This window comes from Macrotis lagotis, chromosome 7, assembly GCF_037893015.1.
Source record: "Macrotis lagotis isolate mMagLag1 chromosome 7, bilby.v1.9.chrom.fasta, whole genome shotgun sequence".
In the NCBI taxonomy this organism is placed as follows: domain Eukaryota; kingdom Metazoa; phylum Chordata; class Mammalia; order Peramelemorphia; family Peramelidae; genus Macrotis; species Macrotis lagotis.
The window spans coordinates 110460150-110475443 of NC_133664.1; the positions used below are offsets into that span (position 1 = coordinate 110460150).

At 36.3% G+C, this 15294-nt stretch overlaps 1 protein-coding gene across 1 annotated transcript in view; it reads right to left on the reverse strand.

Moving 5' to 3' along the window:
* The window catches only part of TRIM24 (tripartite motif containing 24), a 111173-nt gene that overhangs the window by 66830 nt on the left and 29049 nt on the right, over positions 1 to 15294 (reverse strand). The window lies entirely within an intron of this gene.

The following is a 15294-nucleotide window of genomic DNA, read 5'->3' on the forward strand; positions in this document are numbered from 1 at the left end:
GAATATTGTGAATCTAGTCCAGAAGAGCAAAGAACCATTTATAAAGAAAATTTAGTACTGAGACTATTTTAAAAGGATGTTCAATATATTTAAGTATGCCTAAACAGGTTAATAAACAATGAACATGCAAATACTCGACTGAACAAAAAGTTATAAATACTTGATAGCCTTGGAAATATTTCCTGTAGCACCTATGCCAAAATAATAACTGAGGAAAAAATGTTCCCCCTTCATAAGGAGGTATTCCTGTCAGCATGAACAAACAAGAATTGAATTCATAAATAATATTTCTATTCCCAGATTTCCTTGTGTAGCAGTAGATCTCATTTGCAGAGATTCAAATTTGATGAAATATCTCTCATGTCCAAAGTTTAACTAAAAGAAGGCTCTGTTAGAAGTAATAGAGTATGGTAAGTTAATTCATATGAGAAATAAAAAGTCAAGAATTACCAGGGATTCAATTGAAAAAAAGTGCAAAAGGAGGTGGCTTAGCCTTACCAGATCTAAAATTATATTATAAAGCATCAGTCCTCAAAACTGTCTGGTATTGGCTAAGAAATAGTCATGGATCAGTGGAATAGACTAGGTGCAATAGCAGGAAAACAATTATAATAATGTGCTGTTTGATAAACCCAAAGAGTCCAGCTACTAGGATAAAAACTGTCTCTTTAATAAAAACTGCTGGGAAAATTGGAAGTTAGTATGGAAGAAATTTAGATTAGATCAACACCTCACACCCTATACCAAGATAAGATCCAAATGAATACAGGATTTAGGCATAAAATATAACATTATAAGCAAACTAGAAGTAGTTTACCTGTCAAATCTATGGAAAGGGAAGCAGCTTATGACTAAGGAAGAGATGGAGAACAACACTAAAAACAAACTAGATGATTTTGATTACATTAAATTAAAAAGCTTTCGCACAGACAAAACCACTGTAACCAAGATCAAAAGAAATGTAGTAAATTGGGAAACAATCTTTACAAATAATGTTTCTGACAAAGGACTCATTTCTAAAATATACAGAGAACTGAATCAAATTTAAATAAAAAAAAAAGCCATTCCCCAATTGACAAATAGTCAAAGGATATGCAAAGGCAATTTACAGATGAGGAACCATAGTCATATGAAAAAATTGCTCTAAATCATTACTTTTTGGAGAAATGCAAATTAAAGCATCTTTGAGGTACCACCCCACACCTCTCAGACTATCCATTATGACCAGAAAAGGACAATGATCATTGTTGGAAGGGTTGTGAGAAATCTGGGACACTAATATATTGTTGGTGGAGCTGTGAACTCATCCAACCTTTCTGGAGAGCAGTTTGGAACTATGCCTGAAGGGCAACAAAAATGTGCATGCCCTTTGATCTAGCAATACCACAACTGTGCCTATACCCTGAAGAGATGATGAAAAAGGGTAAAAAAACATCACTTGTACAAAAATATTCATAGCAGCCCTGTTTGTGGTGGCAAATAACTGGAAATCAAATAAATGTCCTTCAAATTGGGGAATGGCTTAATAAATTGTAGTATATGTATGTCATGGAAAACTATTGTTCTATTAGAAACCAGGAGGGATCGGAATTCAGAGAAACCTGAAGGAATTTGCATGAACTGATGCTGAGCGAGATGAGCAGAACCAGAAAAACATTGGACACCCTAACAGCAACATGGGGGCGATGATCAACTTTGAAGGACATGTTTACTCTATCAGTGCAACAATCAGGGACAATTTGGGGCTGTCTTCGATGGAGAATACCATATGTATCCAGAGAAAGAACTGTGGAGTTTGTCTGTTCTTGCTATCTCTTTTACTTTAGGTTTCTTTCTTAAGGATATGATTTCTGTCTCATCACATTCAATTTGGATCAATGTATATACTATGGAAACAATGTAATCACTGGAAAATTTCCTTCTATGGGGTTGGGAAGTAAAAATTAAAAAAATTTAAAGAAAAAGTAGAGTGTGGATACATTGGACACTACCTACTAGAAATGTGAACTTTGAACTCCCCCAGTTTCATATGCATATTTGAATGATGACTTTCCTTCCTTCACAGAACTAGTGACAAGTGACCTGAGTTAAGCACCTTATTACACAGTTCATCTCTAGTAACTTTTATAACAAGCAATTGAATTCTCTGGGCCAACAACTGAACTTCATGCTGGGGCTACCAAGACCACAAACTCCTACATAGAGGGAGCTCACATTCTAACAGGAAAAACAACTATCCCAAGTATTTATAAAATAAAGACAAGAAATACAAATTAACCTGAAAGGCCCTACCAGTGAAGACATTAGGACAGTCTCCCTTTATGAAGAGGCATCTGAGCTGGACTTTGGAGAAAGGGATTCTAAGAAATGAAGGAAGGGGGAGTCCAGTCATGGAAGGCAACTGGTGGAAAGGCTTGGATCCAAGAGATGGAACATCATAAGGAAGCAACAGAGAGAGAAGGTGAGTGTGACTGGATCAAAGTTTGAAAAAAGGGATGGCATGCAATGAGACTGGAAAATTAAGCTAGCTATAAAAGCTAAACAAAGGAGGTTATTACATTGCATACAAGTGCCAACTGGGAGCTCTTAACTTCACTGGTCATATGGTCAAATCTTTGATGAAGTAAAATGATGTGCTGGATATAAAAATAAAACAATCCAGTTTAAATATAATAACAAGCAAAGAGCTCAGCAACCACTGATAATAATAATAATGATACTATAAAGATTTATATAGTACCAGGCATAAGTATCTCCTTAGAACCTTACAACAACACTGAAAGGTATGTGCCAATACCCCACTTTTACAATTGAAGAGAGTTAAATGGGTTAAAATATTTGCCTATAGTGAGTTAGTTTTACATATTTCAAAAGAAAAATTGCAAACTCTTAATGTCCAAATTATTAAGAAAAATGCAAATTTGAACTCAGGTCCTAACTCTTGGCCCATGGCTATTCATGGAGAGACCTAGCTACCTTTCCTTTGGAGCAAAGACTTTTCCCATCTGTAAAGACAGGATTTTAATCAGATAAAAAGCTTGGCAGCTTGTGTGGAGAAGACTTTTCAAACAGCCAACAAACAAATTTGTTTCTGTTCAGTGACTTTTTAATCATTTATGACTTTGTGACCCCATTTGGATTTTCCTTGGTTAAAGATATTAGGGGCGGCTAGGTGGTGGAGTGGATAAAGCACTGGCCCTGGAGTCAGGAGTATCTGGGTTCAAATCCAGTCTCAGACACTTTATAATTACCTAGCTGCGTGGCCTTGGGCAAGCCACTTAACCCCATTTGCCTTGCAAAAACCTAAAAAAAAAAAAAAGATACGGGAGCAGTTTGTCATTTTCTTCTACAGGTCATTTTTCTGATTAGGAAATTTCAGGTCAATCGATTTGCCCAAGGTCACACAGCTAGCTAAGTGTTTGAGGTCAAATGTGAACTTGGAAATATTAAGAACTGTCTTCATATGTAACTGGGGAAAATAAAATATTATTTTAAAAAATACCCAGAGAAAACTGCAAATTTTCCTTGAGAAGGGCAGAAGGAGGTAGATTCAAGGACATGAGACATTCAAAAGCACACTGGTGAAAAACTTTTCTTCAATTCAATTTAGAATAATTAGTATGCAATGGGGAAAACAATCTTGATAAGTAAGGTGATAGTGAAGATATTGTCATGGATTCAAGTTGGAAAAAGTTTACAGGTAGTATAAGTGATTCTCTCAAAGAAAAAAATAGAAGCAGACCATGGAAGTGAAATGTCGCACCCTTTTTTGGGGGGTGGGTAGGTGGGAATTAGGGGTTAAATGACTTGCCCGGGATAACACAACTGGTAGGTAGGTAGATAAAAATCACTGTATTAGTGATCAGATCACTGAGACACAGGTTTGGATATATCATGTTGTCACCAGCCTGTTGTCAGAAAATCACACTGGTGCTTTGCCTGGCATTGCTTGCTGCCTCTCTGATATGAGAGGGATCCACATCTATAAAGTCAAGGGTTCCCACAATATCAAGGGCATCACCAGAAGTCCAGTTTCCTATTAAATCATAACCATAGGGTCTAGAAAAAGCAGTAATAAGAACCATGTCTTTGCAAAATTCACTGCACTGTTATAAACATAATGCCCAAATCAGAACATCATATATGTGATGCCAAGAACCTCTGATTAGGAAGGACAACTGTCAACTTGCCCAAGGTCACAAATGGTAAGTTTCAGGTATCTGAGGTTAGATTTGAATTAAGATCCTCATGAGTCCAGGGTCAGTATCCACTGTACCACCTAGTTTGCCCCTTATACTGTAACATTTGAATGAATATTGGTTAATTATCTGATTTTTTTTTGAATTCCTCTTTTGAAATTATGAAAAAATGTCTAAAAAAAGGATGAATATGGGGGGCAGCTAGGTGGCACAGTAGATAGAGCACTAAACCCGGAGTCAGGAGTACCTGAGCTCAAATCTGACCTCAGACACTTAATTATTACCTAGCTGTGTGATCTTGGGCAAGTCACTTAATTCTATTGCCTTAAGTAAAAAGAAATTTTTTTAATTAAAAAAAGGAGGAATATGGAGAATAAGTATTATAAAGTAGATCAGTAGAATATTACAGAATGAAAAATGAGATAGATTTGAAATCAATAACCAGATTTAAATAGACCCAAAAAAGTTACTTAGGAAAAGAACTTTCTATTTAAAATACACACACATACCTGGACAGAAGAATGGTAGAAATTAAACATCTTATGACTTATTTCAAAATAAACTCAAAATGGAAATGTGACCTTAATATTAAAGATCATGTTCCCTTTCACAAACTATAGGTAGGATATTTTTATGTAAACATAGGATACAGACAATGCATCTAGGATAAAAGAAATGGCTTCATAAAGATGGGGAAAGGGGTGGGGAATTCTTTATATCAAATTTCTCAGAAAGATTTGTTATCTAAGATATGTAAACAACTTGTATTGAAATTTCAAGCCAATCCTCAGTTAAGTGATCAAAAGATATGAGTATTTCTCAAAAGAAAAATTGCAAACTCTAATGTCCAAATTATTAAGAAAAATGCAAATCAAAACAATCCTTAAGTTCATTAATCTGCAAATTGACAAAGGTGGCCTTAATTGATGTTAGTCGGATTTTGGTAAGACAGACAGAGACACCGATTATTGTTACCTGGGAATCAGTATAAACAGACTGGGAAAGCAATCTGAAATCAGTGGCAAATGAATTGACTAAATGTCCAAACTCAACTTAAAATCTGCTACTTATATGTATATACAACAAAATATAGCAATACTTTTAGAAACAAAGCATATGCTCAGACTGGGAAAGATGAAAATAGCTGTGGCTAGGTTAATTTAAATGAATACTACTGTGGTATAAAAAAATGAAGAATAATATCATGGAAAAAATACTCTAGTGATATAAAAAGCAAAAGATATGAATAAAAATGCATTTAAAAGAAAAAGGACATGGAGCCAAGATGGCAGCAGGAGAACAGCCTTCCCTAGGAGCTCTCTCCAAAATATTTCAAAACCTTAAAATTATGACTAAATTTTTGAGAGATAGAACCCACAGAAAGATCCAGTGAGGTAATTCTTCAGCCCAAGGTAACCGGGAAAATTGTGGGAAGGCTCTGTTCCACATGGTTGGAAGGGACAGCAGCACTATAGTGCAGGAGCTCCAGGCTTCTAGGAACAGCCCACAGGGTGCCTAGGTCCCTGGGAGCTTTGGTTCCTGGCAGCAGAAGCAGTTTCCTGACCTCACAACCCAGGGAGCACCCAAGCACAACTTCGAAGATTGACAGGGAAACCTCTGCCAGAGCGAGCACAAAGCCCAGGCCAACATGGCTCTACTTAGTTCCACCCAGATCCAAGGAAACAGAAGCAGGCCCAGCAGGAGCTACCCAGCAGCTGCTCCCTGAGTGCTCAGCCCATGGAAGGTAAAGGAGTGGGGGGAGACTGTTGAGGTCTGTCCTCTGTCCCTGGGACAGGACTCTGTGGCTTTGTCCATATTAACACACTGGTCACAGTCTGAGCATCCATACTGTTATAGAGCAGGGACCTTCCTCACAACCCCAAGGCAGAGGGATGTGCTTGTGGTTATTCCCAGACCCGAGCACAGCCCAGTAGAGCAGTCAGAGCCTCTGATAAGACCCTGAAAGAACTGAGGTCCTTGTGGGGATGTCCCAATAATACTCAAAACCTCAGGAAGCACCCTCAAACCAGGGAACAGGCTGGGGAAATGAGTAAACGGGGAAAAAAAAGGAACCTGGCCATAGACAATTACTTTGGTGCCATAGAGGAACAAAATACACAATCTGAAGATGAAAAGTCCAAGTTTAAAGACTCCAAAAAATATAGAAGTTGGGCTCACACTATGACAGAGTTCATCAAAGATTTTGAAAATTAAGTAAGGAAGGTAGAAGAAAAATTGGGAAGAGAATTGAGAGAGATGTAGGAAAAAATATGAAAATCAAGTCAGCAGCTTAGGCAAGGAGACTCAAAAAAAATGCTAAAGAAAATATGTTAAAAACTAGTTTAGGTCAAATGGATAAAACAATGCAAATAGTTAATGAGAAGCATGCCTTAAAATGCAGAACAGGCCAGATGGAAAAGGAGGTAAGAAAGCTCTCTGAGGAAAATCAACTCCTTCAAAAGTAGAATGGAGCTAAAAGAAGACAATGACTTGGCAAGGAATCAAAACACTAATTCAACACAAAAAGAATGAAAAATTCCATTGAAGAAAATGTGAAATATCTCATTGAAAAAACAACTGACCTGGAGAACAGATCCAGAAGAGACAATTTAAAAATTACTCGGCTACATGAAAGTCATGATCAGGAAAAGAGCCTTGACTATATTTTTAGGCAATTTCACAGGAAAATTCCCCTGATATCCTAGAAGCAGAAGGCAAAAGAGAAATTGAGAGAATCCACTGATCTCCTCCTGAAAAAGATCCAAAAAAAAAAAAAAAACACCCCAGGAATATTGTAACCAAGTTCCAGAACTTCCAAGTCAAAGAGAAAATATTATAAAAAGCCAGAAGGAAACAATTCTTATATCATGGAACTACAGTTAGGATCACACAGGACTTAGCAGCATCCACATTAAGGGTTTAGAATACAATATTCTCGAAGGCAAAAAGAGCTTGGAATGCACCCAAGAATCAACTACCCACCAAAACTGAATATTCTCTTCCAGGGGAAAAGATGGGACTTTCAATGAAATGGGAATTTCAAATGTTCCTATTGCAACAACCAGAACTGAACAGAAAGTTTGATCTTCAAGTACAGAACTCAGGTGACACAGGGAGGGTGGATAAGAGGGGTAAATCATGAGGGATTTAATGATCAACTGTATATTACTGCATGGGAAAAAGATAGCGATAATACTCATATGAACCTCATTTATTAGAACAGTTAGAATGAGTATATGTAGACAAGGCACAGGAGGGAGCTGTGTTTGAAGGTATAATATATTGTAAAAATGGAGTAAAGGGAAATATACTGGAGAAAGAAAAAGGAGAGGTAGAATAGGCTAAGATATTTCATAAAAGGAGTTAAGAAAAAGCTTCTGCAATGGAATGGAAGGTGGGGAAGGTAAAGGGTAATGAGGGAGCCTTCATTCTCATCAGAAATGGCTGAGAGGGGAAATAGCATGCAGGGCAATATGGTATATTAATCTAGAAGAAAAAGGAGAGAAAGGGGACAAGAGGGAGAGGAAGGGGGATGTAGGTGATAGAAGACAGGGTAGATCATGGTTCTTTTTTACTTTGAAGAGGGGACAGAGTGAAAGGAGAGAATATAATAAATGGTAGGAATGGATGGAGGGAATTACAATCAGCAACAGCAACTATGGAAAAGTATGGAAGTACTTCTCTGATGCACTTATGATAAAGAATGTGATACACCCCAGAGACAGAGTTGATGGTATCAGAACATCAGAACAGAAGCACAATTTTTTTTCTCTTTCTTTCACTTTATTTTTCATGAAGTATTATATTTTTGTTGGGGGAGGGGGATTATGTTTATAAACTCTTACAAGAAGACTATTTTAGTAATGTGTAAATAAATTATAAAATTTTAAAAGACAAACGACTAAAAAAGAAAAATAATACTCAAGAGGTAGAAATTATTAGTGAAATTTGAAAATTATAGTCCAACCATTCTGAAAAACAAATCAGAACTATGTCCAAAGAGTTATAAAACTGTGTATGCCCTTTGACCCAAGATAAGCATTACAAACCCAAATAGATCAAAAGAAAAGGAACTATTGTCAAGAAATATTTATAGCATTTCTTTTTGTGGTGGTCACGTATTAGAAATGAAGGGAATGTCTGAACAAGTTGTTCAAATGATACAGGACTGTGAAATACTGTGCAGTAAGAAATGATGAGCCGGACTGCCTCAGAAATACCTGGGAAGACTTACATGAACTGATGAAAAGTGAACTAAGCAGAACCAGAAAATTGTAACAGTGATATTGTAGGGATGATCAACTGTGAAAGATTTAAGCTACTCTGATCAAGACAAAGATCCGAGGCAATTCCAAAGGTCCTCTGATGAAAAAGTGCTACCCATCTCTAGAGAGGGATCAGATTAACTCTTTTAGTTTAGTTTGGGGTTTTTTTTTTTTTGCAAGGCAATGGGGTTAAGTGGCTTGCCCAAGACCACACAGCTAGGTAATTATTAAGTGTCTGAGGCCGGACTTGAACCCATGTATTCCTGACTCCAGGACCAGTGTTCTATCCATTGCGCCACCAAGCTGCCCCAAGGGCAGTATACACTGAAGTATACACTTTTATTTTTTTTTGAGTTTTTGTGTTTTCTTTTGCAACACAGCTAAAAGGGAAATGTTCCACAAGACCTCACATATATAATTAAAACAAATTGCTTCCTTAAGAAGGTGGAAGAGGTAAGAGAGAAGAAAAGTAATTGCAACTTAATTTTTAAGTGATAGTTTAAAAATTTTTTTTGTATGCCTGGGATATATTTTCTCTCACTTTATATTTCTCATGAAGTTTTATATTTTTGTTGAGGAGGGGGGATTATGTTTATAAACTCTTACAAGAAGACTATTTTAGTAATGTGTAAATAAATAAAAAAGGCTTTTTTGCTCCAGAAGCTTCATAAACAAGGCCTGTCAGAACTGAGATACAGATAAAGCTGTTAAGTTTTCTGCCAAGTTTTGGTGCATATAACCCCTAGAAGTGGGATACAGCCCTCAGCAGCTGCTACATTCACAAAGCTAAGATCCACAGCTATTTTCAATATTATTTAAGTTATATGAAGTCTAGGAAGCCATCAGGGTTAGTTAAATTAAATGTGTTCAAATTAATCAGGAAGATAAGAAACTCACATTCAACTGCATCTATTGTCAAATGGTGTTTGATAACAATATGTTGATAGTCATTATTTTAATAGAGGGCTATATTTCATGGGAAAATCCTAAATCCAATGGAAAGGGAGGATTGAGGGTTTAAATTCTCCCAAAAATGGAAGCTGCTTGTGTGATGCTGAACAAGTTATTTAAACTCATTAGGCCTCAGTTTCCTCATAAAGGCAACAAAGATAGTCAATCTATAATTGCAGTCCTTCCTTCTTGAAGAGATTCAAAATGTTATCACTTTGTTAACATGAAGGTACACAGTATACTTATTGACAGTACACTGTGACCAGTCAGACTAGTATGAGCTCAGAAGGCTCTACCATAGTTGGGGTGCAAATAGTCCATTTGAACATTTCGAGTGGTGATATCTCTTAACTTTTCTTTTAAGCTTTTGCTGTTCTGCCTAGCTCATACAGCTCAGCACCTTCTCTGGCATGAGCACACTGTGCTGGGTGGTCCTGTGCCAGTATCTCCCATGCCACACAACTGATACCAAAGTTCTTCAGGGAGACCTTAAGAGTGTTCTTCTGACCTCCAAATAAGTGCTTGCCTTGTATTGAGTTTTCCATAATGTGATCAGCTCAGTTCAGCTCAAAAGAGGACCTCAGATGGAATTCAGAGAAGCCTGGAAGAATTTGCATTAAGTGATACTGAGCAAGATGAGCAGAACCAGAAGAACATTGTACACCCTAACAGCAACATGGGGGTGATGATCAACCTTAATGGACTTGCTCATTCCTTCAGTGCAACAATCAGGCACAATTTTGGGTACCTGTGATGGAGAATACCATCTATATCCAGAGAAAGAATTGTGGAGTTTAAACAAAGACCAAAGACTATTACCTTTAATTTAAAAAAAAAAACCCGTTATCTTATTATATAATTTTGCTCTCATACTTTATTTTTCTTCCTAAAGGATATGATTTCTCTCTCATCACATTCAACTTAGATCAACATATACCATGGAAACAACGTAAAGACTTAAAAGACTGCCTTCAGTGGGGGGAAGCAAGTGAGATTAGGGGGGAAAGTGTAAAATTCAAAATAAAATAAAATCTTTTTTTTTTTATATGAGAGAGAGAGAGAGAGAGAGAGAGAGAGAGAGAAAGAGAAAGGACACCTCAGTATCTGGTACCTTCTCTTGGCACTGACCTTCAGAATCTTTCTAAGACAATTCAAATGGAAGCAATTCAGTTTCCTAGCATGGCGCTGGTAGACTGTTCAGGCTTCATAGGCATACTATAATGAGGTCAGCAAAATATCTCTGTAGACCTTCAGTTTGGTAGGCAGTGCAATACATCTTCTCTTCCACACTTTCCTTTGGAGCCTCAGTGTTAGCACTGAGCTTTCTCTGGCAATGTGCCTGTCAACCTTATAGCATCTATGTGTATGCCTGGAAAATATACCGTCAAGGTAAATGAACTAATCTACAGCATTCAAAATTTTTCCATTTGTTATAACCAATGCTTCCATGAATGACTGGTGAAGAACCTCTTGTTTTTGTAATGTTAATTGTGAGACCAACATTAGCACAAATGGTAGAGAATCAATTCATACTTTGGTGTATCTCAGCTTCAGAGGCTTTGTTCATCATTGAACAAAGTCACACACCAACTCTTCCTTCATATTATTCTTGGCTTGAAATCTTTTCAAGTTAAATAATTTATTGTGTGACAGTTGACCTTGATGCCATTATCATCTTTGTTGAAGGCACCTGACAACACTGTTGAAAACACGTAAGCAAAAATACAGCCCTGGTTCACTGTACTCGTTACTAGGAAAGGTTAAAAACATCATTTGAATTTTATGTCAGAATTAAGAAATAAGTTCTTGAGATTTTTTGGTTTGTTTTTTGCAAGGCAATAGGGTTAAGTGACTTGCCAAAGGTCACACAAATAATAGGTAATTACTAAGAGTCTGTGGCTGGATTTGAACTCAGGTAGTATTGACCCAGAGCAGGTACTCTATCCACTAATGCCAAGTAAATTCTTAAATTCTATAAAATTCTATAAAATTATGGGGATAAGGTTAAGAGAGTTTTCAGGCATCATTCACTCAGTAACACTACTTCTTTGAAGTTCACTCACCCAATATCATGATTCTAAATGACTATCAACTACTCCTAAATAGTTAAGTTGCTGATCAATTTAGAGTTCAGAAGTCTCTTCCACAGTTGGGGTGCAAATAGTCCATTTGAACATTTTGAGTGGTGATATCTCTTAACTTTTCTTTTGAGTTTTTGCTATTCTGCCTAGCTCTTACAGCTCAGCACCTTCTCTGGCATGAGCACACTGTGCTGGTTAGTCCTATAGTTAAGTTGCTGATCAATCATGACACCAGAGCATGATAAATTTGCATTTATAGACCATGGCAAATTGCTTATTTGTAACAAGGTTGTGGTTATGGTTTTTTAAATTTTCTTTGGAGGGAATGACAAAGGGGGATCAGAGAGGTGCTTAACTGAGAGAGAAGTGGATCAGTGGAATAGGGTAAGTACAAAACAAACAGTAGTAAAGCACTTTGATAAAACCAAAGAATCTAGTTTCTGGGATTAGAACTCACTATTCGAGAAAAACTGCTAGGAAAACTGAAATATACCATGCCCCAAAACAAGGCATAGACCAATATCTCACAACCTATACCAAGATAAAGTTGAAAAGGGTATAGGATTTAGACATAAAGGGTGATAGCATACCATAATTCCATTAGGAGAACAAGAAATATTCTGTCAGATCTATGGAGAGGTGAGAAGTTTACAGTGAAATGAGATTAAAAACATTATGAAGTGCAAAATGAATGATTTTGACCACAAACAAAACAAATGCAGATAAGTTTAGAAGGGAAGCAGAAATCTGGGAAATAATTTTCACACCTAGTACTTTTGCTAAAGGCCTCATTTCTAAAAATACAAGTCATTCTCCAATTGATAAATGGTCAAAGGATATAAACAGGCAGCTTTTAGATGAAAATAAATTAACTATAGTCATATGAAAAATTCTTCAAATCATTACTGATTAGAGAAATTCAAATTTAAACAACTCTGAGGTATCACCTCATACCTATAATATTGGCTAAAATGACAAAAAAAAGGGAAATGATCTATGTTGAAGAGGATGTGTGAAAAAAAACTGGGATCCTAATGTACTGTTGGTGGAGTTGTGAACAGTTCCAAATACTCTGGAAAGCAATCTGGAATTATGCCCAAAGAGCAATAAAATCTGTGCATATCCTTTGATTCAGCAGTATCATTATTAGGTCTCTATCTCAAAGAGATCAAAAAAAGGAGGGAAAGGCCCCAGAAAAATATTTATATTAGCTCTTTTTTGTAGTGGCCAAGAATTGGAAACTGAGGGGGGTATACCTCCATCAATTGAGGAATGGCTGAACAAATTATATTATGGAAAACTTTTGTTCTGGGAGAAATTATTGAGTGGTCAGACTTCAGAAAAGCCTGGAAGCCTTGCGCATGAACAGAACCAGGGCAACATTGTATACATTAACAGCAACACTGTGAGATGGAACAACTAGGATTAACAAAGTTCCTCTCAGTGATCAAAAACATCCCTGAGGGACCTGTTATAGAAAATGACATTCACATCCAGAAAAACAAAAGAAAAAACAAAACAAAATATGGATTCTGAATGCAGAACAAAAATACTATGTTCACTTAAAAGAATTTTTAAGTCTTTTCTTATGATTTTTCCCCCCTGTGTTCTAATTCCTATTTCACAACGTGACTAATATGGAAATATGTTAAATAAGATTATACAAGTACAACTTTAACCATATTGGTTGAGGGAATGGGGATGAGGAAGAGAAGGAAGAATGGTAGAAAAATGTGGAACTCAAACTTGCAAATGAATGAATATCCTTTGCATGTAAACTGAAAAAAATAAAGAGAAAAAATAAAAATATTTCGTTGAAAGAACAAGAAAGGGGGATCAGAGAGGCTTTGTTTTTTAAAGATTCAGAAGAGAACTAAAGGAAGTTCAAAGGGAAACAAAATACAAGGTAGATTTGAAAGTATCATGCTGAAGTTAACATGTTTGGTTTTTTTTAAAAGGTTTTTGCAAGGCAATGGGGTTAAGTGGCTTGCTGAAGGCCACACAGCTAGGTAATTGTTAAGTGTCTGAGGCTGGATTTGAACTCAGGTGCTCCTGACTCCAGGGCCAGTGCTCTATCCAATACGTCATCTAGTTGCCCCTAAAGTTAATGTTTTTAAAAAAACATGCTGTACTTAAGCATCTTGACTCACATATAATATTCCCTTTTCTTGCTCTACTTTGTTTATAGTGTTCAGGGTTTTTTGATTGGCATTTATTAAAAGTACAGAATTTTTCTAAAAATAAGATCTTCTTGGACAACATAATGTTGGAAATAATAAAAATCAGAATACTTAGAATCTACAATGATGATGGACTTTAGATGACAGAGATTTAGAGATGTAAGAGTGATTCCCTTACCACCAAAAAATGGGGGAAAAAGTTTAATTAACCACTCACTATACAAGAAAAGTAACTGAGAAATACTGAACAGAATTAGTTAAATTAATCTAGGAGTACATACATATAGGTTTTTAAGAGCATTATAAAATATAAAATATTAAAAGCAGAAGAGAGCTAAAGAAAATTCAAAGGGGCACAAGAATAGTATTTTAAAAAATCAAGATATACATGAGGTGCAATATTATATACATTCTCTTTTTAAAAACACATCAATTCTACCCATAACAAATATGAGTTGAGATATAGCCAAAGTTTGATGAGTCTGATATTTCAGAAGATAGAAACACTAAAAAAAAAAATCTTAATCTAGAACTGACCTTTGAATGGTCAAAGGATAGGGAGGAAGATGGATTGCTAAGATACAGAGGATCCTAGATCCCAGCAAACATTCAATTGGGACTTAACAGACAGTCCACCTTACTAAGTCATAAAAAGAATTACTTCTAAACTCCTCCATCAAACTCAGTAAATTAAGAGTTCTACTGAGGTCTTGGTATAGAAAAGGCACTAGAATAGTCATGTCAAAACTTCTGAAACTTGTTGACCAGTTATGGCCAATAACCTATCAATGATTCATGCAATAAGCCAACACTCCATGCATGAAAACTAGATGATATGTGTCTGTATGATTCAACTAGTGACACTCCTACCATACTACTACTTATGACAAGAGTAGCAAAAGAAATGTGTAGGTTAAAAAAAAGGAAAGAATGTGTCCTTAGAAGCTTAGTCATTTCTTGTTCCTTGTCCAATAAAGAAAGGCACACTTCCTTTGACTATTCAAGTTCTCTTTGTAATTACAAAGCAATTAGTAGCAAGAAGATTAGTCTGGTGCAAATAATCTGAAAGTACATGCTTAGACCATATAGAGCAATACAGCAAATACCAAACAAAGTGGAGTTAGTTAAATTAATTCTTAACATTCTAATCCTAGTGCTTAATTGTCTTTAAACAAAATCTTAAAATCAGGAATAGATATGGGAACTACCTGGCTCCCACCAACGAAGTGGTTCTAGCATCTTCTGTCCAAGCTCCATGGTATGTGCTGAAAGCCAAGATTGCAAAAGAATATTTGCCCAAGGTGAACAGAGATAACTGGCTACCTGAGCAGCTTCCACAACCTTGGGACAGTCCCAAAGGATTCAGTTCAGAACTCCCAGAAACAGAACTTAAGAATGGCTCAGTCCCTCCCTGTACCCAAAGGGCTTCTTAACTGTGTATACCCTTTGATCCATCAACACTATGCTATAGGGCTGTGTGTGTGTGTGTGTGTGTGTGTGTGTGTGTGTGTGTGTGTGTAGATACATATCCAATATATATTAGATGTATACATCTCAAAAGAGATTTACAAAGAAAAAGGATCTCTTAAGTACAAAAATATTTATAGCAGCTCTTCTT